This window comes from Polyodon spathula, chromosome 54, assembly GCF_017654505.1.
Source record: "Polyodon spathula isolate WHYD16114869_AA chromosome 54, ASM1765450v1, whole genome shotgun sequence".
NCBI lineage: Eukaryota > Metazoa > Chordata > Actinopteri > Acipenseriformes > Polyodontidae > Polyodon > Polyodon spathula.
In genome coordinates this window covers 1,313,998-1,335,066 of record NC_054587.1, presented here as the reverse complement: position 1 = coordinate 1,335,066, position 21,069 = coordinate 1,313,998, and the positions used below count along the sequence as shown (strand labels likewise).

Genomic DNA, 21,069 nt, shown 5'->3' with positions numbered 1-21,069 from the left:
GACACTGATTGCCAATTTATACTATCCTGTAGGCCTGGAGCCGTATAGTCAACACACATTTCTAATCAACCTCCCAGTTCAACACAGCCCAGCACACAAAGGAAATCTCAATTACTATTTTAAGTGCAGCCTGATTTACCTTAGCAATAAACGATTTCAACTGTTTAATGAGCTGTAATTCACTTGCCTGTTTCAATGTTGTTTTTCACCAGCGGCTGGAAACGCACACGTCTCTGCAGTTATTCACAAACTGACCACATCAACCCTTTTGATTTCTGCATGGGGGGGGGGGGGGGGGGGGTGTTAATTAGGTGCCCACTTCATTTGCATAACAATCCTCACGCTGTCGGAATTGGGGTTTTACGACTGTTCTCGTCCTTCTGGGCCATTTTTGATTTTTTTTCTGGAAACATGGAAAACTGCAAGTAAGTCTTGTGCACAAGATTATATCTAGAAGCCACGTGATAGTATCATATGCTCACAAAATTTTCATTCCCACGAGGTATTCAGTTGTTCTCACGAGGTATATATATTATTTCATATATATATTTTTTCTGTCATGTCCCTTTTCGGGCTCTGTACTCTTGCTCCCAGTTCAATGGATATGACCGGTTCTACTCGAGCCTTTGAACTGTGTGGTTTGCAGGTCGCTTCCAGTCCTGCCTCTCCATTCAATTCAGTGGGCTGAGATGTCCAAATTTATTTACAGCCTTCAATGAAATAACAAGAAAGCCAGAACAGCATTCGCATTAGGGGGGGGGGGGTCGCTCCTCTGATGCATTTCTAAATGGCATTTTTTTTTTATTTACGCTGCTCGAACCGGCTGTCATATCGGTCCTGGAAGACTTCCGTGGTCACGTTTTTGTTCTTGTGCTCGAATTTGTTTTTAACTTAGCAAGTTAACAGTGAGTTATTAGTTTATTTTAGCATTTTATTTTAGCATCCTTGAAAAATAAAATTATCTAAATATTAATAATAGTTTATATTCTGTTTAACTTCCTGGACCGTCCAGGTTTTATTTTTATTTTTCTATTTCATCTTGCTAGAGCCCCCAGCCAAGGCAGCTTTTTAAGTTAGTTCCAGTTGTGTCTTGATAAACAGCGTTTTTTTTTATTTTCTATATGTAAAGTATAGCTCATGCTTCAATGACATTTGGCTGATTTAATTTGTAATCTAAAAGCTGATCCAAAAAACTCTCCCAGTGTAGTATTGAATTCGGTGCCCCATGGGACCCTGTGTCTAGTTGCAGCAATCACTGTACAACCACTAGACGTCTCGGCCAGACTACAAGGGAAGGAAACTACATTACCCAGAAGGCCACAGGGTTTGGCTTGGGCCCATGTCAGTGATTTATTGTTGGCAGGTGGGCTTAAATCAAGTAATTAAGAGCCCTTTTAAAAAGGGACAGGTTCAACCCGTCTGTCATTGTCCATCCATCAACAGTCAAAAGCACCTTTGACCATTGTTCTACAGTCCAGTTTCTGTGTTCTTGTGCATATTGTAGCTTTTAAGTCTTGTCCCCCTTTCTTAACAGAGGTTTTCAAGAGTGACCTTCGTACTGTTGATCTGATGGACAGCGACACCTGTGCCTTCTGCCAGCTCTGTTCCCAATTCAACGCTTGCCTTCTTTCTGTTCCTGAAGGATATTATCTTCAAGTATCGCTCATCCATGTTAGACAGCTTGTTGGGTCTTCCAGTCCTGGGTTTGTCAATTACAGCTGATGTTTCTCTCTACTTGTTGATTGTGCTTCGGTTCCACACCTTGAAAATCGAGTGATGCGAGCGTTTTCACTCGATGTGTTTCCTTCTATGCAAGTCAAGGTTATTATAATAGTAGAAAACACTAGTGGAGGCTTTGAGTAAATTGTTGATGCTCGTAATTCATCAGAGTAGAAAAATGCAACATGTCTGAGACTTTTGCACAGCTGTGTGTGTGTGTGTATGTGTGTGAGTTTTATTCTAGCTGTAGAGATTGGTGTCCCCTAGGTAGTGGGCCTTTTGGGGCTCTTAGATATGTCAAATTCACACTGACCACTCCTTGCATTCCAATAAACATGGTAAACTCGGCATGGCCTCTAATGTGACTCTTTTAGTAAGAAGCTGTAGGGAAAACCATTTTCCACGACTGGAAGTGCTGAATATTCCAGCTGTGAAAAATGTTTCCCCCTTGGTTTCTCAGTCACATTATAGACTGTGCAGTGTTTATAAATGCCTGCTGGAAACACACATACACAAACACAGGGGTGAAATTATCAACAAAAAAGTGCAGGTACTCATATGTACAGCTGAGTGGAAACATTTTGAGACAATTTGAGTGCCAATGATTAAATACTGTATACATATTGGTGCACGATACATTTATAAATACAGAATAAACTCCCCAGTAATGTTGTTGAAGCCGACACCCTGGGATCCTTCAAGAAGCTGCTTGATGAGATTCTGGGATCAATAAGCTACTGACAACCGAACGATCAAGATGGGCCGAATGGCCTCCTCTCGTTTGTAAACTTTGTTCAGCTATAAGTACTGTACTCTACTTCTTACCTTAGCTGCGCAACATCTCCCCTGGCCATATTGCTTCATCCATCATCAAAGCACAGGGAAGCATTGTAAAGCACAGAGAGGTCTGGTAAAGCACAGGGAAGCATTGTAAAGCACAGAGAGGTCTGGTAAAGCATAGGGAAGCATTGTAAAGCACAGAGAGGTCTGGTAAAGCATAGGGAAGCATTGTAAAGCACAGAGAGGTCTGGTAAAGCACAGGGAAGCATTGTAAAGCACAGAGAGGTCTGGTAAAGCATAGGGAAGCATTGTTGTAAAGCACAGGGAAGCATTGTAAAGCACAGAGAGGTCTGGTAAAGCATAGGGAAGCATTATATATATATATATATATATATATATATATATATATATATATATATATATATATAGCTGTGACTCTAGTAATGTTGTTGAAGCCGACACCCTGGGATCCTTCAAGAAGCTGCTTGATGAGATTCTGGGATCAATAAGCTACTGACAACCGAACGAGCAAGATGGGCCGAACGGCCTCCTCCTCTCGTTTGTAAACTTTATGTTCGTTGACTGTAATGTCACCCTTAAGTTAAACCTGGAATTACATGCATTAAGAAGTACGACCCCTCAAAGTAATACCCCTCAAATGTATTATACAACAGACACTGCTACTGCTAATGAAGTGGCTGACTTGGTCATTATAATCTCCATAGTACTCTGAAATCATCCCCATACTCTCCAAGCCCTTGGTCCTCCCCTACAACAGGACCTGGCCATGCTGCAGAACTAGCCTTGGGTTAGAACACACATCCCTGATGCTTTCATTGATTTTAAACTTGGTACTTATCCTACAATGATATATTCAGTGTGCTTCTCTGTTGTGTTTCTGTGTAGATTAATTACCATGGTTCTATTCCAGAAAGATTTTTTCAGGCAGAAACACTGCAAAGACTTTTTCTTTTTTTTTTTTAACCCAGGTATTGTGGTTTTAAAACACATTTTCGTGAAGGAATATAATTACTGTGGTTTACTTCTGCCTTTAGGTGGTTAGCTCACATTTAACTTAAATAAACTATTCAAAATGTTTTAGGAAAGGGGGCATTGTACAAAGAAAAAACACCACACCGTTTTCGTTTATTTGTTGGATTGTGTTTGTCTCGTATTGGTTTTACAGAAATAGTTTAAATCTTTCAGGTGCTGTGTAGTTCTTAGCAGAAAATGCTAGGATCGCAACATAACAGAAAATGTGGATCACTTACATTTGTCCCTTTCTCTCTCCCTTCTCTCCCTCTTTCTCCTCTCACCTCTCCTCCCTCCTCTTTCCCTTCTCCCTCTTTCTCCTCTCTCCCTTCCCCTCTCCCTCTTCTTCCTCTTTCTTCTCCCCTCTCTCTCCTCTCCCTTCTGCTCTCCCTCTTCCTCTTTTCTTGCCTCTCTCCCCTCTCCTCTTTCCCTTCTTCTCTCCCCTCTTCCTACTCTTTCTTGTCTACCCCCCCACCCCCCACCCAGTGGGGTTTATGGTCATGTCTTTATGCCCACATACACTGTGCCTATTCATCCAGTAGGGGCCATTCGTTACAATGTACCTTGCAAGTTGGGCCAGCGTTTGAAAAGTGTGAAGCACACCTCCATCTGTATCCTGATTCGGACTCTCTTGCCAAACCAGAAGCTGCACTTTGCTCCTGTTTTTTTTTTTATGTTATTGTTAACCCCTACTGTCTCACACATCACTTGTCATTTTATACACGTGGCAATGTGATTCATTGGTGCAAGGCCAAATGAGTTATGAGAATTATTTCTAATGTTTATCAACCGTGTCATTTATGGCGAACACTGACGTGGATTTTTGCCTTCAAATTCGTGTGCGGAAATGTTCGTTTAGAATATTTCAGATAGTTTCTCTGCCACAGTGGACATGCAGCGATTCTACTGACGTTAATGGTGGCCAGTAGCAGCTAACAAAAGCAGTATGATAAAACAGAGTGCAAGCAACATGCACTGTGCTGAATGAAAGCGCATTTGAGAAGTGTGAAACAGTGGACTGGGTGAGTGAATGGATGCATCCGCATTGGATGAAAAGCAGATAAGCCCCGCAACAGAGTACCAGTGAGTACTGGGCGAATTTCACCCCTGCATAAACATGTTTCTCTTTGACAAAATGTTTCACCATGGCATACAAATATAAGTGATCCAAACGTGCAAGCGGGGGGTGATGGCACATTTACAAAGATATGGGACTTGAAAGAGCGCGTGTTATAGAAGCATGTGTTTCATAGGCTTGCCAGCTTTGGACATTTATTTTGAAAGCGCAGATATTACGATAAAAAAAAAAAAAAATGCAATAACTTGTATATTTTTGGTGCTTTATTAAAATGCATGTAGTTTATTGCATGCTTATCTCAGGACCTGCTGATCAATGGTAGCCACTGTGTTTTACCACAGTAGCTGCTGAATCGCTGTGAACCTGCTTTGAAAAAATCAGCAACTGGGAACTGTGACTGGGAAAAGGTAGCTGTTCTATGGGGAACAGAATTCAATACTCCACCAGGTTTTCAATCTGGAAGTCTGGTAACTCCCTCAAACGAATCAAAGCTTTCAGTAAGTCTCTGGCCGTGTCTCTTGCTTATAAGCGACATTTCCGATATATTTATTTTAAGTCTTTTAAATTAGTGCGCTTTTTAAATTAGTTTTTCAAATCGACAGAAGTGATTACAAGCTATCAATAGTCAATGCACCCCGCTGACCTACACACATCTGTAGGGTCTATATATAAAATAAATATATTCAGTTGTGATGAACGTTGGTATTGACGTTACAGAGAACAAGGGGGGAGATACAAAGGTGTCTCTGTACATGCGCACCTGTGTCTCTCACACTTACACTTCTCAATATAGCTGAGAGCCCACTGGCATGACACTTGCTATTAACATTATTTTAGTGTAAGATATTGAGAATATCAGATTCTGGGGCTATAGGGGTGGGCTGTCTGTCACACCTTTACATCTTGAGAACACAAGAAGTTATTCCATGCACTGTAAATCATTTTAATAGACTACCAGGGCATCTCATTGGCTTACCTAACGAAGGTCTTCAACACCTCTCATCCAATTTCCATTAAACTCTTCGTTGGCATGTCTTATTCCACACTGTTCTGTACATACTTTTGATACACGTCATGCTCATGGGCTTTCCCTCACACTGAGAGATCTGACTGTGAATGGAGAGCCGTGGCGGTGGGGGATGGAGGTCACTGCAAATCACAATAACTCATTTTGTACTCAGGAAGTGCTAATAAACTAGATAAACCACATATCAGAAATCAACCAATCACAGAGCAGTATTGCCACAATTCCAGTGCCTCTGATCCTGGTACAGATGTCATGTCATCCAATGCACACAAATCTAAACACAGCAAACACACACATACCTGGCACCTTGTGCTAAACGAGCATTCTATTAACTGCGCTGTTTATTTACATGTTGATGAACTTGACACAAGTTTTTCTGAAGAAAATATTACTGAATTTGCAAAGAGAAATGATTTATCTTTGGAATATATATTTTTTCTCCCATGCAGATCTCTACAGCAATATACAGCAGTGGACTGAACACACTACTATCAACTAAAGCTCTTTACTGGCAATGCTGGGGTGAGTAGAGCCTGTAGGGTATTGCATTAAATACTGGGGTGCATTTCCCTGCCCCAGGGTAAAAGGGTACACTTCAGAGTTTCACAGATATCTAGAGAGACACTTGCCAGTGATGAAACTTGCTAAGGCCCTTCGTTAGCACAAGCTGTGGAGAGTGTAATTCGGTTAGAAACTAAGGGTTCAGGGAAGTTGTCTGTTTGACTGTTTTTCTGGATCACTTACATTTGTCCCTCTCTCTCTCCCTTCTCTCCCTCTTTCTCCTCTACCTCTCCTCTCTCCTCTTTTCCTTCTCCTCTCCCTCTTTCTCCTCTCTCCCTTCCCCTTCCCCTCTTCTTCCTCTTTCTTCTCCCCTCTCTCTCCTCTCCCCTCTCCCTTTTCCTCCTCTTTCCTCTCCCTCGTCTTCCTCTCTTCTCACCTCTCGCCTCTCTCCCCTCTCTTCTTTCCCTTCTCCTCTCTTTCTCCTCTCCCTTCTCCTCTTTGTTCTCCCCTCCCTCTCCCGTTGTCTGTCTTGCAACACACACTCTGGCCTTGTATTTCTTGGATTGCGTTTGTCTTGAATTGGTTTTATAGAAATAGTTTAAATCTTTCAGGTGCTGTGTGATTCTTATCAGGGGATGAGAAGGTAATGCTCTGTCTGTGTGTGCACTGGTTGCTAATGAACGAGTAGCATGAGGAAATGAAAGTGAGCCTGTCACTGGCAGAGCAGTGTGATCACCATTTGCAGTCCTGAGCGGAGCAAGGTTAGAGACAAACACAGAGGAATCAAACACGCACACACACTGACGCACGCCGCGTTGTGTTTGGTTCGGCTCCAAACAGATTCACTCGTTTGCATTTTGTGAAAATGATCAAACGGACACAAACAAGGCCCGTCTCGTAGCAACAGACAGACAGACAGCCAGAGAGACAGACAGAGCCCCACAATCCTGTTCAGTTTTGACACTACAATATAATCCCTTCTTCTCAGTGTGGGCACTGCCTGTGTGTCTGGAAGAATGTATATATAAGTGTGAATGACACCAGTATCACTGTTCTCTGTGTAAGATCGAACAGGATTGCATTATTTGCATGTTATGCTCATTAGTATAGCCTCTGCTCTCTCTCTCTCTTTTTTTTTATTTTTTTGTAAGTCGCACCTCCTATTCTTGCAGGACACGTAATCGGTTTTGTCCTTCATTCGCCCCTGTCTTTGAAATGTTAATTACACATCAATTTGGAAAAGATCTGAGGAGCTTCTGCTTACAAATATGTTTGTGATAATGAAATGGTGTGTGTGTCTGTCTCAAAGTGTGTGCCTCGGTGTGTGTGTCAGTGTCTGTGTGTCACAGTGTTTGTGTATCAGTGTTTGTGTCTCAGTGTGTGTGTGAATTTTAATATCACTGTGCAAATCCATATTTCAGAGATGGAAATAATCCTTCCATTGCATAGCAGTTTGATCCATTTCTGGTTTTACTAGGAGTTTAATAAGACACACCTGATCTTGTTACCTATATACTGTAAAAAAAAAGAAATTAAAAAAATTTTGGAATGGGTAAAAATGCTATGCAGTTGAAGTCTTATTTCCATCCTTGTATTATCTTGTGTTCAGTTGTAGATTCCTGTATCTCTGGGTTTAGGTTAAAACAACAAAACAAAACATTGTGTTTTTATAAACTAAACAATACGTATCAAACAATACAACACAAATACAAAATAATACCTATACACACATGGGTGGGGTGTAACCTGTCACATATCTTACCCCCCCCCCCCTTGGACCACCTTTCCCCTTTAAAAACCCAGCAGTCCTGGGCCAAGAACGGAGGCCTTAATGGGCCCATAGGTGGTAATGTTGTCAGCGGAAATGCTGACAGCACACAGGCTGGCTCCTCCAGTCGGGCCAGTCCTGGCAGCGGAAGTCTGCTAATGGCAACGCTGGCAGCAGCAGTGCTGACTGTGGTAAAGCTGGCTCCTTCAGCGCAGGTGTCTCTGTCAGCGGACAGGCTGCCTGTGGCATCGCTGGCAGCAGAAATGCTGCTAATGGCACAGCCGGCAGCGGCAAGCCATGTAGGCAGCAGTGGCAATGCTGCTAGGGGCTTTGCTAGCAGCTGCAGTGCTGACGGTGGCAATGCTGTCATCCGACAGTGCTGGTGACGGTAATGCTGCCCTCAGCGCGGGACACTGTGATGTGCAGGGCCTCCCTGGGCGATGACGAAACTGGCATCCCCAGGCTGTGCAGGCTTCGCAGTCCTAGGTGCTGCAGGACCCTCGGGAGGCAAAGGCAGCAGCGGACCCTCACGAGGTAGCTCCAGTTCCTGTGTTGGTTGAGGGGGGAGCAATAGGTAATCTTCTGCCTCCACTGCCAGAGGGAACAATGGGTAATCTCCCACTGGCGGCGGAGGTGGGATTAGCAGGTAGTCTCCCTCTGTTGCAATGTTGGCTTAAAAATTAAATGTTGGCTTAAAAATTGCAACGGTTAGTACCTCGGTGTGCGTGTGTGCGTGTGCGTGTGCGTGTATTTCGTCTCAAATCAATCTTTATTTGTATAGCGCCCAGGAATATAAGGGACTGAAAGATCCTTTAGGCATGATGGCGCCAGACCATTCAAGACTTTATAGGTTAAGAGTAGGACCTTAAAATCAATCCTACACTGCACCAGGAGCCAATGTAATCTTTAATGATAATAGTAATCTTTATAAAGCACCTTTCACAGTGGACCACCATCACAAAGTGCTTTACAAGATACGAGACCAGGGTGTGTGAGCTACAGCAACATCTTACAAGATTACAACTTACAACAACATCTCACAAGTTCAGTGACTTGCTCAGGGTCACACAATGAGTCAGTCTGGGATTTGAACCATGTACCTCCTGGTTACAAGTCTGTTTCTTTAAGCCCTGAACCACACAGCCTCCTGTAGGGCTGCTGTACAAGCTGCAATCAGGACAAAACCGCTTGGGATACCTGAAAAGATGGGCGTTGCAATTATCAAGCCTAGATAACACAAAGGCATGCTTCAATCTCTCAGCATCCTGCAGCAAAAGAAAGCGTCCTACTTTAGCAATATTTCTAAGGTAAAAAAATGACACTTTACTTCCTCATTTCAGCTTTCAGCCAGTAAGGGAAGCTGCCCACTGGAAAAACATACGGATTTGTATTGTTTTGATCCCAAAAGCTTTACCTCCTGTTTTGTCTGAATTTAACAATAAAAATTTCTCCAACATCCACAGCTTAATATCAGCAAGGCAGGTAGTCAGAATATTTGAAGGTAAAGAATCACCCAGTTTTAGAGACAAATATAACTGAGTATCACGAGCATAACAATGAAAATTGACCTTGTGTCTACAGACAGTTTCACCCAAGGGCAGCATGTATAGGAAAGCAGAATTGATCCTGGGTTACAGCATGTAACTTCAGCTAGAAAGGAAGAATCTCCCTCAATTTTAACATATTGTAGCCTATTTGAGAGATAGGATTTAAACCAGGACAGTACACTATCTGGCAATCCTAGAAGACTCTTGAGACGTTCAATCAAATTAGGATGATCAATAGTGTCGAATGCTGCAGATCTAGAAGAGTAAGAACCGAGGGGGAGACGTGTCTGACGACAAGAGCACGTTCGTTACCCCTCTGTGAAGAGCAGTGTCTTTACTATGGCCAGGTCAGTTACAGAAACCTAGTGTTACAGTATTATGTGATCAGGGGTTTTGTAGGCTGAGTAATTGAAGTTCAAAGTTGTAGAATGTACCGGTATATTTGTACTCCCTGTGGACCAGAGAGCAGGTTAATAATAGTGTTCATCTCAATGTGTGTGTGTGTGTGTGTGTGTGTGTAGGGATTACCTGCTTAGTCTTGTCCCCCCTGCGCTTCCAATTACTCTGCTCAAAGCTCGTTAATGAGATACCGCAGCTCTAGTTAATGAGATCAGGGGTGTATGTTTAATAGGAGTCACCTGGGAACTTTACAAGATTCACTCCAGGGAGAAACACAGACAGACCACACACTGAGATCTGTATCGCAAGGAACTACAGGCATGCCTCGTTCTCACTGAACTGTCTGTCTGTCTGTCTGTCTGTCTGCTTGCCCATCTATCTGACTGTCTGTATGTCTGTCTACAACTTTATGAAATTAAACCCCTGGAAAAATGTAGTAAACTAACACAGACACCAAGAAGAAGGGATTATCTTGTAGTGCCAGACTGAATAGGACTGTGGGGCTCTGTTTGTCTGTCTGTCTGCCTGTGTGTCAGCCGACAACATTAATGACACTAAACTGTTGAAGAATATCTGATCTCCCTGCCGCATTCAGGGGTAGATGTAGTGAAGTGTTGCGCCTGTCGCAGTAGTCTAAACGAGCCAGTGGTATTAGCGACTTTTTAGGGAATGCTTTGCAGCAGTGGTTTTGGTTAATATGTAATCAATTAAAAATAATCATTTATTTTAATCACCAATGTGTGCAATGCAACAGACTAAAGAAAGGGCTGTAGGCATTCATTTGATTTTACTGCTGTACTGTGTAGGCCTGCTGTACAGATGTATATTTTTGGCCTCTTTCCACTGGCTCCCTGTGCAGAATAGAATTGATTTTAAGATTTTGCTGTTAACTTACAAGGCCCTGAATGGATTCGCACAGAGTTATTTGCAGGAGTTACTGAGCCCTGTATCTTCCAAACCGCACCCTGAGATCACAGGATGCGGGGCTGCTGGTTATTCCCAGGGTCAACAAAAGCAACACGGGATGAGGGAGGGCTTTTTCTTGTAGAGCTCCTAAATTATGGAATGCTCTGCCTTAGTTTGTCAGGGAAGGAAGCTGGGACCATTACAGTTTTCAAGTCAAGACTAAAAAGGCACTTTTACAAAATGGCTTTCTTATCTTAGTGGGTTTTGATGCTACTTTAAAATTGCTGCTTTTGTATTATTATTATGTGTTGACAGTGTTCAGGTGATTTAAAGAACAGACAGACAGTTGTAATCCAGGTTCATGGTTTGTTTTCTTTATTTTTAAGTCCAGTGCCTGGCGGCAAAACACAGTAAATAATAATGGAGGTGAGTAATACAGTGGTGTGTATTACTTAATTTATAATCCCTGTGTTGCCCCATAAATAATAATCCTGTTATTATTATACACCCACACAAAACACATGCACAAGTCTGTTAGTGCGTGAATTAGTGCTAGTGGTGCAAGTACAGTTTTATTTGAGATAAACGTGCAGTGCTGTTCTGGGTTTGTGCTGGCCTCTGGCAACAGCTCCTGGATGTGTTAGCTGTCTAGTGATAACACATAACAGATAGACAGAACAAAACAAACACTCACAATTCTCCAACAAAAATACAGGTCCTTCCGGTTCACTTAATACCAACCAGAGCAAAGGAGCAGATTCCGATTCTCCGTCCCCTTTTATGCTGTCGCACATGACCCTTTGGTAAACGAGTGCGACCGCCTCTCCAATCTGGGGCTGCCACGTCGTTCCCCTTCCGGGTCAATGCGTTCTTGCCATGGAGTCTCACCCCCTTCCAGAGCGGCCGACTTCCTGACCCTGGGAAAGAACTGTCAGTCCAGCCCATCCAAAGAACTCTGTTCTCGCTGCTTAGCACCCTCACAAGTCGGGAAGGAGATTTACAGCCAAGAATCTTTGTATTTCTGTCACAGTATACTGTTATTTAAATGTGTTATATAAATGGTCTGATTGTGGCAGTTGTATGTGTGACATTCTATATAAATATGTTGTGGTTTGTTCTTTCTGCTATGTAGCATACAGTGCTTTGCGATACTTTTTGTATAAAACAGTCAAGGCAATGTTGTAGGTATTAACCATCTCATCTACTGATGAGGACTCTATGCGTGGTAAAGCAGTTGAAGAATTAATTACCTGGGATTTAAATGTACATTGTGTGTCAATACTGGCAGATTCACCTATAAAAGAATGGAAAGATGATCAGAAATAGTAAGATCTAGGGTTATGACATTCTTACCAGCTCAACCGTGGGAGATTAGCAGATTTAAAGTATGGCTATGATTAGGCGTGGGGCCTTTAACATGCATGATATAATCTAAGGAATCTGGTAGCCTCAGAAATTCCAAGGAGTTAGAATCAGAATCAGTGTCAACATGACTGTTAAAATCACCCAATAAACCATACACTAGACCATGCTGTGCCATACTAGACTAGATCACACTGTGCCTTGCTAAAATAAAAGGTGGTTAGCCATACTACACTAGACTATACAACGCCATAGTAGACTACAGTAAATCCTACTAGACAGGACTATAAAATGTTATGCTAAAGTACAATGTGCGATCATACATAGTATTTTTATTTAGTGGGAGTTGCTGTCTTTTCTGTTCTGTGGTGGCATCATCTCAGAAGTGTCTCTATTTAACTCTGCCTGGGACGAAGCACCTGATGTCTGATTAAATGGACCGCAAGGTCGCTGGAGCGCAGGCATTTCTTCTTTCTGCTGTCCTGTACTTTGCGTTTCTGGTTTTGGTTGTTTTACCCTGATTTTAATACTCCTCCTTTTAGGAATTCAGCTGCTATCTGTTAAACTATTCAATCACAACCGAGCAATGTAAAAAATAAGGAAGTTATAATCCCGCCCACCTTGAACTGCCAAAGCAGTCATTTTGAATGCCTTTTACAGTACGCGTCTTTTATTTTGAATATAAACTATAATATTCAACTTTTTTATATTTATACAAGCCTGCTGTTTATCTCCACCCACACTGAGCTGCCCTCGGTAGTGCCAGCCACTTTGCTTGTATTGTCTCATGCAGGAGCTGCAGGCGTGCCAGCCATGCCAACCTGCAGCAGTGCCAAGGACAGTGACTCCAGCTGCACCACCAGTACACGTGGGCATCCAGGAGAGTGGGAAGGATGGCACTATTTGGGAAATTATAAATCCCGGTGTTGACACTGTGGGTGGACGGGCTACACCACATCCACTGCTGTACTGTAGCAGAGACCAGAAAGCCTTTTGACAAAGTCATGCATAAAAGATTGCTTCTCAATCTGAACACAGTAGGGTTTCACGGTAACCATTGGATTATCACGGGAATCAGCATAAGGTCCTCTGCTCTTCCTAATCTACATTAATGACTTAGATTCTGGTATAGTAAACAGAAGACACAAAAAGAGGAGCAGCAAACGTCATTCAAAATGATCTGGACAGCATTCAGGACTGGGCAGACTTTTGTAAACTTTCTTATGTTCTTCTTATGTTCTTACTATTTGCTTTCATCAATGCAAAGTATTGATTCACTGGTTTTGGGTGGATAATACACTAAAATTGTACTTACTGTGTCTGTTTAGTATTTGCTCTCCAATAGATGTGAACCGTGCTTTCAATACAGCAAGTCAAAATGAAAAAGCTGGCACTTGTGCGGATTCACAGATGATGCGACATCGTTCCAGCAGGCATCTGCTGTCTCTTAGAAGCTTGATGGAGCTGGAAGCCGATTGGCTGATGCTACTGAATCGTTTTCTCCTCTGTGAATACACAGTAATTAAAGACACTTCATGTCAAGTGTTGCCTATTAAAATACATTGAAAACAATGCAGCCCTGTCCTCGGCCTCCTAACATGATAACCTGCTGGGGTCTGGTCTACCTCACTTTTGTTTTTATGGATTCATTATTGCAAAGATCCGGACATTTTAAACCAAATTAACACTTAACACAGGGGTACTCAATTATTTTAGGGAAGGTTCAAAATTCTTGGTTACAGCATGATCAAGGTCCAGAGCATGTGTTGTTGGTTTGAGAGTTCGTCACTAGGGTTAAAGGAGTTTCTGGGGGAATCAAAACTCTGCCTCATTTTTACTAGTCTGCCACCTTTCCTGATTTGTTGCTGCAGGAGTTCTTTCCCTGCCATAACCATAGAATTGTATAACTATTGCGTCTGTGTTAGCAGAGCCAAACATTGGGTTTCACCATTGCAAAAACAAAGCCCATTGCAGCAAACAAAACTGAAGAAATAAAACAGCTGAAAAATCACGGTGATTTGTCTTTCAAGTGAATTTAAAAAAAAAAACACCTGACATAATAAATACAGTCATTTTCCATTCAGTGCATTTATAATGGGCTGATACTCACAGTAAGTGGGAGGCGCGACAGGTCCTCAAGGGTCTTTAGTTACAGGTGAGCTCAGCAAGAGCAAAGATTTGCATCAGTCAACACAATGCTGATATTAATATTAATGATGTTCGTCTTGGAGAACTAATATCCGCACACATTGTGTGATTTGCAGATACTTAAGAGAGGAAACGCTGCAGGTGTTGTAAGCAAGACTTGGATGGCAGAATATGGTAATTTTAATCGCTAATACAATCAGCATACTTATTGCTAAGCTTTGCACACACAGCACATCTTGGTGCATGGTGGAATGATGAGATATCTGTCATGGCTGGGTTCTGTCCCTTGCGCTATCATTGCTTGTAAAGTGGAAAGTTTCGTGCACATGAGTAGTACAGTACGTTACTTATTGTGTGCTTTCCCTGAGTCAGGAGTACCACCTACCCACTGTCCGTTGCTTTAAAACCCTTGGGACAGATAGCAGCCCTGCATCTTGGGATCGGAGTGACCGGCCAGAGGTATGCTGGACTAAAAGATTAAATAGTTCAAACCATTTAGGGCTTTATAGGCAATAAGAAGGACCTTAAAGTCAGTCCTGGACAGCACCGGGAGCCAGTGGAGGGCTGCTAACGCTGGGGTAACGTGCTCACTTTCTTTTGTTTTGGTAAGCTCCCTGGCTCCAGCATTTTGTACAAGCTGCAATCGTGACAGAACACAGTTTTGGAGTTCCAGAGAGCAGGGCATTGCAGTAATCAATCCTAGAAGATATAAAGGCATGCACCAGTCTCTCAGCATCGTGCTGTGAAAGGAAGCGCCTCACCTTGGCAACATTTTTAATGTGAAAGATTAAGAAGTCAGGGTCGAAAATAACTCCCAGATGCCTCATTTCGGTTTTCTGAATGTGAAAATATCCCCTGTGAAGGCAGACAGGTCTATGTTTTTTTTTTTTTTGTTTGTTTGTTTTTGATCTTTTGATCCCATCTCTGTTTTGTCTGAATTTAACATAAGGAAATTATTAGACATCCATAGCTTGATGTCAGCAAGACAGCTTATCACATTTTTTATAGAAGAGACAACATCTGGTTTTAGAGACAGCTGGGTGTCATCAGCATAGCAGTGAAAGTTGATCCCATGTCTACGGACAATATAACCCAAGGGCAGCATATATAATGCAAATAAAATTGGCCCAAGAGCAGAACCCTGAGGAACACCACAGGTAACCTCAGATAGGAAGGAGATGTCGTCCCCAATTTTAACATATTGTTGCCTATTTGAGAGGTATGATTTAAACCAGGACAACACAGTGCCTGACACTCTCATAAGATGCTCGAGATTTTAGATAGAAAAGGGAGATTTGAAATATGCCTAAAATTGTTCAGTGTTTGTGAATCAAGGGTAGGTTTTTAAGCAGTGGTCATGCTACAGCAACCTTGAAGACTCAGGAACAGTGCCAGATGGGAGAGAGCTATCAATTATATTTAAGACAGTGTTATTTATTTTAGAAAAAAATACCTTTGAGCAATTTAGCAGGAATGGGGTCCAAATCGCATGTGGTGGTTTTAGTCTTACCAATTAGGTCAGTAAGATCTGGTTGATTAATTGAAGAGAAAAGAGTCAAAGGTGTGGTCTGATAAAACAGGACCCGGGCAGATCACTGTGTCTTTACTGCTGAGCGGCCGGTTTGAGTTGTCAGTAGTATTAGAAATCTGATTTCTTGTATCATTAGTTTTTTTTTTTTTGTTGAAATGGTTAATAAGATCGTCGCTGCTAGCGGAAGGTGGTGCACCCAGGGAGAGTTCTTTCTGTTGATTAGTTAGTTTGGCTATTGTTTTGAATAGAAAACTGGGATTTTCTTTGTTTGTTTCTGTTAGGTTTGAGTAATAAGCTGATCTTGCTGAAGACAAGGATGCCTTATATGTGTTGTACAGTATGGTATAGTCTAGTATCGTACAGTATGGTATAGTTTAGTATCGTACAGTATGGTAGTCTAGTGTTGTACAGTATGGTACATAGTCTAGTGTTGTACAGTATGGTAGTCTAGTATTGTACAGTATGGTACATAGTCTAGTATCGTACAGTATGGTACATGGTCTAGTGTTGTACAGTATGGTATAGTCTAGCATTGTACAGTATGGTATAGTCTAGTGTTGTACAGTATTGTATAGTCTAGTGTTGTACAGTATGGTACATAGTCTAGTATCGTACAGTATGGTAGTCTAGTATTGTACAGTATGGTACATAGTCTAGTATCGTACAGTATGGTACATAGTCTAGTGTTGTACAGTATGATATAGTCTAGTGTCGTACAGTATTGTATAGTCTAGTGTTGTACAGTATGGTACATAAGAACATAAGAACATAAGAAAGTTTACAAACGAGAGGAGGCCATTCGGCCCATCTTGCTCGTTTGGTTGTCAGTAGCTTATTGATCCCAGAATCTCATCAAGCAGCTTCTTGAAGGATCCCAGGGTGTCAGCTTCAACAACATTACTGGGGAGTTGATTCCAGACCCTCACAATTCTCTGTGTAAAAAAGTGCCTCCTATTTTCTGTTCTGAATGCCCCTTTGTCTAGCCTCCATTTGTGACCCCTGGTCCTTGTTTCTTTTTTCAGGCTGAAAAAGTCCCTTGGGTCGACACTGTCAATACCTTTTAGAATTTTGAATGCTTGAATTAGGTCGCCACGTAGTCTTCTTTGTTCAAGACTGAACAGATTCAATTCTTCTAGCCTGCCTGTCTTCTAGATGCCTTATTTTTCTGGTAATAATTCTGGTAGCTCTTCTTTGCACTCTTTCTAGAGCAGCAATATCTTTTTTATAGCGAGGTGACCAGAACTGCACACAATATTCAAGATGAGGTCTTACTAGTGCATTGTACAGTTTTAACATTACTTCCCTTGATTTAAATTCAACACTTTTCACAATGTATCCGAGCATCTTGTTGGCCTTTTTTATAGCTTCCCCACATTGTCTAGATGAAGACATTTCTGAGTCAACCAAAACTCCTAGGTCTTTTTCATAGGTTCCTTCTCCAATTTCAGTATCTCCCATATTCTAGTGTTGTACAGTATGGTATCGTCTAGTGTTGTACAGTATGGTATAGTTTAGTATCGTACAGTATGGTATAGTCTAGTGGCTTAGCTTCATGGCTCTGACTCTTTGGAACTCTCTCCCAGCTCAGGTGCGTGATTCTCCCTCCGTCGCTCACTTCAAATCAGCTCTCCAGACCCACCTGTTCTCTCTTGCCTTTCATGCTCCTTAAGCCTGATATCGTTATTAGCTGTTGCTATAATAATTTTTCCCCCCTTGCATCCACAATGTTTTAGAATTATTTTTACATGTATTTACTGTATTATGCACTGTTTTTCACTATTTCAAATATTATGCATTTCACTGTATTTAATGCTTTTTTTTTTTACTGTATTTCATGTATTATGCTTTTTCTTGTTGCTGCATCTTGTAAAGCACTTTGTGATGGTGGTCCACTATGAAAGGCGCTATATAAAATAAAGATTGATTGATTGATAGTGCTGTACAGTATGGTATAGTCTAGTATCGTACAGTATGGTGTAAGAAAGAACATAAGAAAGTTTACAACCGAGAGGAGGCCATTCGGCCCATCTTGCTCGTTTGGTTGTCAGTAGCTTACTGATCCCAGAATCTCATCAAGCAGCTTCTTGAAGGATCCCAGGGTGTCGGCTTCAACAACATTACTGGGGAGTTGATTCCAGACTCCCACGATTCTCTGTGTAAAAAAACAGGGTCTAAAAAAGACTTCCTTTTAACTCTAGGAACAAAGTGTCAGACCAAGCAGTCCAGGGTACTCTGTTCCCGTTACTTAGCGCCCTCACAGGTCGGGAGGGAGATTTACCACCAAGAAACAGTATCTTCCTGTCACAGCGCCCCACAGTGGCGCACTGCCACCTATCCCACAAATATTGAAAATTAATTCAGCAATTTAATTAATTTAGCAGAACTAAATAAGAACCGCTCGGCACTCAGGAAAGGAAAAAAAACGCTACTCATATATTTAAACATTTTTAGGGGGGAAACCTCAGGGAATCTGTAACTGAGGGCAACCCTTCCTCCAGACTCTAAGCGGTCACTCCCGTTTCAGCTTCCCAGCGCTTGACTGAGCAGCTGAGGGGTTAATATCCTCCCTGCCAAAACCCTTTTGTTATTTTTTTATTTTTTATTGTTAATTATCACCTGCACCTGGCTATTATTGTAAATTAGAGCCAGGTGCAGGGTATTTAAGGAGAGCAACCAGTCTCTTCAGGGCTGTGTGAAGGAGTCTGATTGAAGGTGTCCTCAGTCGTAATGCAAAAAGTAGCGTGAAAGCCTTTCTGTTGTTTTGTCAAAACTGTGTGATTATTTTAACAGGTAAACAGCTTCACTGTCCTGTTTATTAGTTAGGTGTTGTTTTGATTTATTTTGTTTATTAAAAGTAGCGCGTCAGCGCTTTAAAACCTCCATCTTTCTGTGTGCTGGGTCATTTTAAAGGGGCAACAAATGAACAAATGGGTGGCAAAGAGAGGGGGGAGAGAGTGAGGGTGGAGGAACAGCTTTCTGATATAATCTATGTTATTTCCTTGCTCCCCCTCCAATATAATATAAAGTCCAGTCAGTCACCTCTAGTGTACAAGGGGTGTCTTTGTGTGATGAAAGGAAGACGGAAGCAATGAAAGTGACCTTGTCTAGCATGGCGAGCTGAAATAATTAATTTAGAGAGAGAGGGAGAGGAGAGAGGGGGAGAGAGAGAGAGAGAGAGAGAGAGAGAGAGAGAGAGAGAGACCGTAGGTTATACTGGGGGATAGGAGAGCACAGAGGGAGCAGTAATAGCTTTAGAGCTTGTAGCATCCTGTCATGGGGCCAAGGACACACAGCAGAGATCCCAACACACCAATATCATTCTGTTTGTTTCATGGCTGTTCTTTTGTATCTCTGATGCATTGTATCTTTGGCAATCATTGTCAGCTTGTCATGCCAATAAACTATTTGAAGTTGAACTTGAGAGAAAAGGGAAGTGAGGAGAGGGGGGTATGGGGAGGGGAAGAGAGAGGATGTAAATTCAACGATGTAATCAAATGATTCCCTATCCCTTGCTCCTCTCTCTCCTCTCCTATCTCTCGCTTCCCAGAGAATTGACTTCCTTATTGTCTAAGATGGATAAATTCAAAAATTAATTTTAGATTTTTATTAGCTTCAATCCACTGAATACAAATATAAATGAATCTGTAGTGTATGTCGAGAGATGTAGTTTGTCTGTCTGTCACGCTTCACACATGTCCATATGTCTGGAGAACTGTTTATCTGATTGTCAGGAAACTTTTAATATTATTTAGCAGAAGTTATTGAGAATATCAGATTCAGGGGATATAAGGGCTGTCTGTCTGTCTCTCTGTCACACCTTTACATCTTGAGAACACAAAAAGTTATTCCACACACTGTAAATCATTTTAATAGACTTTACCAGGACACCTCATTCGCTTACCTAACGAAGGTCTTCAACACCACTCGTCCAATTTCCATTAAACTCTTCGTTGGCATGTCTTATTCCACACTGCTCTGTACATGCTTTTGATACACGTCATGCTCATGGGCTTTCCCTCACACTGAGAGATCTGACTGTGAATGGAGAGCCGTGGCGATGGGGGATGGAGAGATCCACTACCAGCCAACTTGACACAACTGTGGGAAGCATTGGAGTCAACATGGGCCAGCATCCCTGTGGAACGCTTTCGACACCTTGTAGAGTCCATGCCCTGACGAATGGAGGCTGTTCTGAGCGCTCCTATCCGTGGTTAAAGCTTGGTTTCCATACAAAGTAATTATCGCTCACTTTAGTGAGCACAATACAATTATCTCCCTTTAGTAAATACAGTGTGAATGAAGTTCCTCTCATTATTAGAACCGGGGGTCCTCATTTAAATACATTATCATGTACAAATCGCATATTCATTCTGATTACCGTAGTGTGGCACAATAAAATATTATAACAATAAAATACCATAATATGCCCACTATTTCGCTTGATAATGAATACAGTTGCAATAGTAAATATGGAAATCCTTAACAGGCACAGTAAGTGCATTTATCGTGCACCATAAAGTTTCGGCACCCTTTTGTAAATGAAAGATTGCAAGAGAATGAAATGCACGCTCTACGTGATTAGAGATATCCACCTGACACAGACAATAAGACATTACATCTCAATAAAAAAGCAGGCTGACAGTAAGGTATTTACTCTGCCACTGACGTGCTGAGTGTGAGACTTACACTCTCTGTGATATTGTAAGTGTAGCTGCTGCTAATAGGTTCCAGACGAGACTTATGAATTTAAATAGAAGTCAGTCCCCTAGTGAATTTAAAGAGGTTATATTTGATATTTCTTACTGATCTATGTCTCCCATCCACTAGGGGGTAGAATGTTGCAGGGGGTGGGTTAATAAAAGTACAAGACTGTATATTCAGGTCTATATATGCTTCTTACTGCTGTAGTTCTTGTACACTAGGGGGCAGAGTTTTGGGTTTGCTTTAAACTTTTTAAAAAAGTCCCCAGGATGTGACGAGTGAAGCAGAAAATTATGCAAAGTGAATCTGAATTCCTCTCTTCTCGCTCTCATCTCCCAGTCTCTCGCCCTCGGCCTCTCTCTTTTTATTCCTCTCTCTCTCTCTCTCTCTCTCTCTCTCTCTCTGACTCAAATGATCTTTATTGACATGACAAGTCACACACGCATTTCCAAACTAATACAGAAAATGCACAGAAATGTTGACCATTTCGATCTGTACGAAATACCCCAGTTTGAAAAGAGAGGCATCTATCTGCACTTCCAATGAGGCTGCAGGTGGCAATATTATACT

The 21,069-nt window shown here is 41.8% G+C and overlaps 1 protein-coding gene across 1 annotated transcript in view; it reads left to right on the top strand.

Moving 5' to 3' along the window:
- Positions 1 to 21,069, top strand: part of LOC121307229 (glutamate receptor ionotropic, NMDA 2D-like) — a 44,952-nt gene that overhangs the window by 7,724 nt on the left and 16,159 nt on the right. Inside the window, exon 2 of the mRNA XM_041239367.1 lies at positions 6,086 to 6,158. The gene's annotated coding sequence lies outside the window, so the exon portion shown is untranslated. The remainder of the gene's footprint in view (positions 1 to 6,085; positions 6,159 to 21,069) is intronic.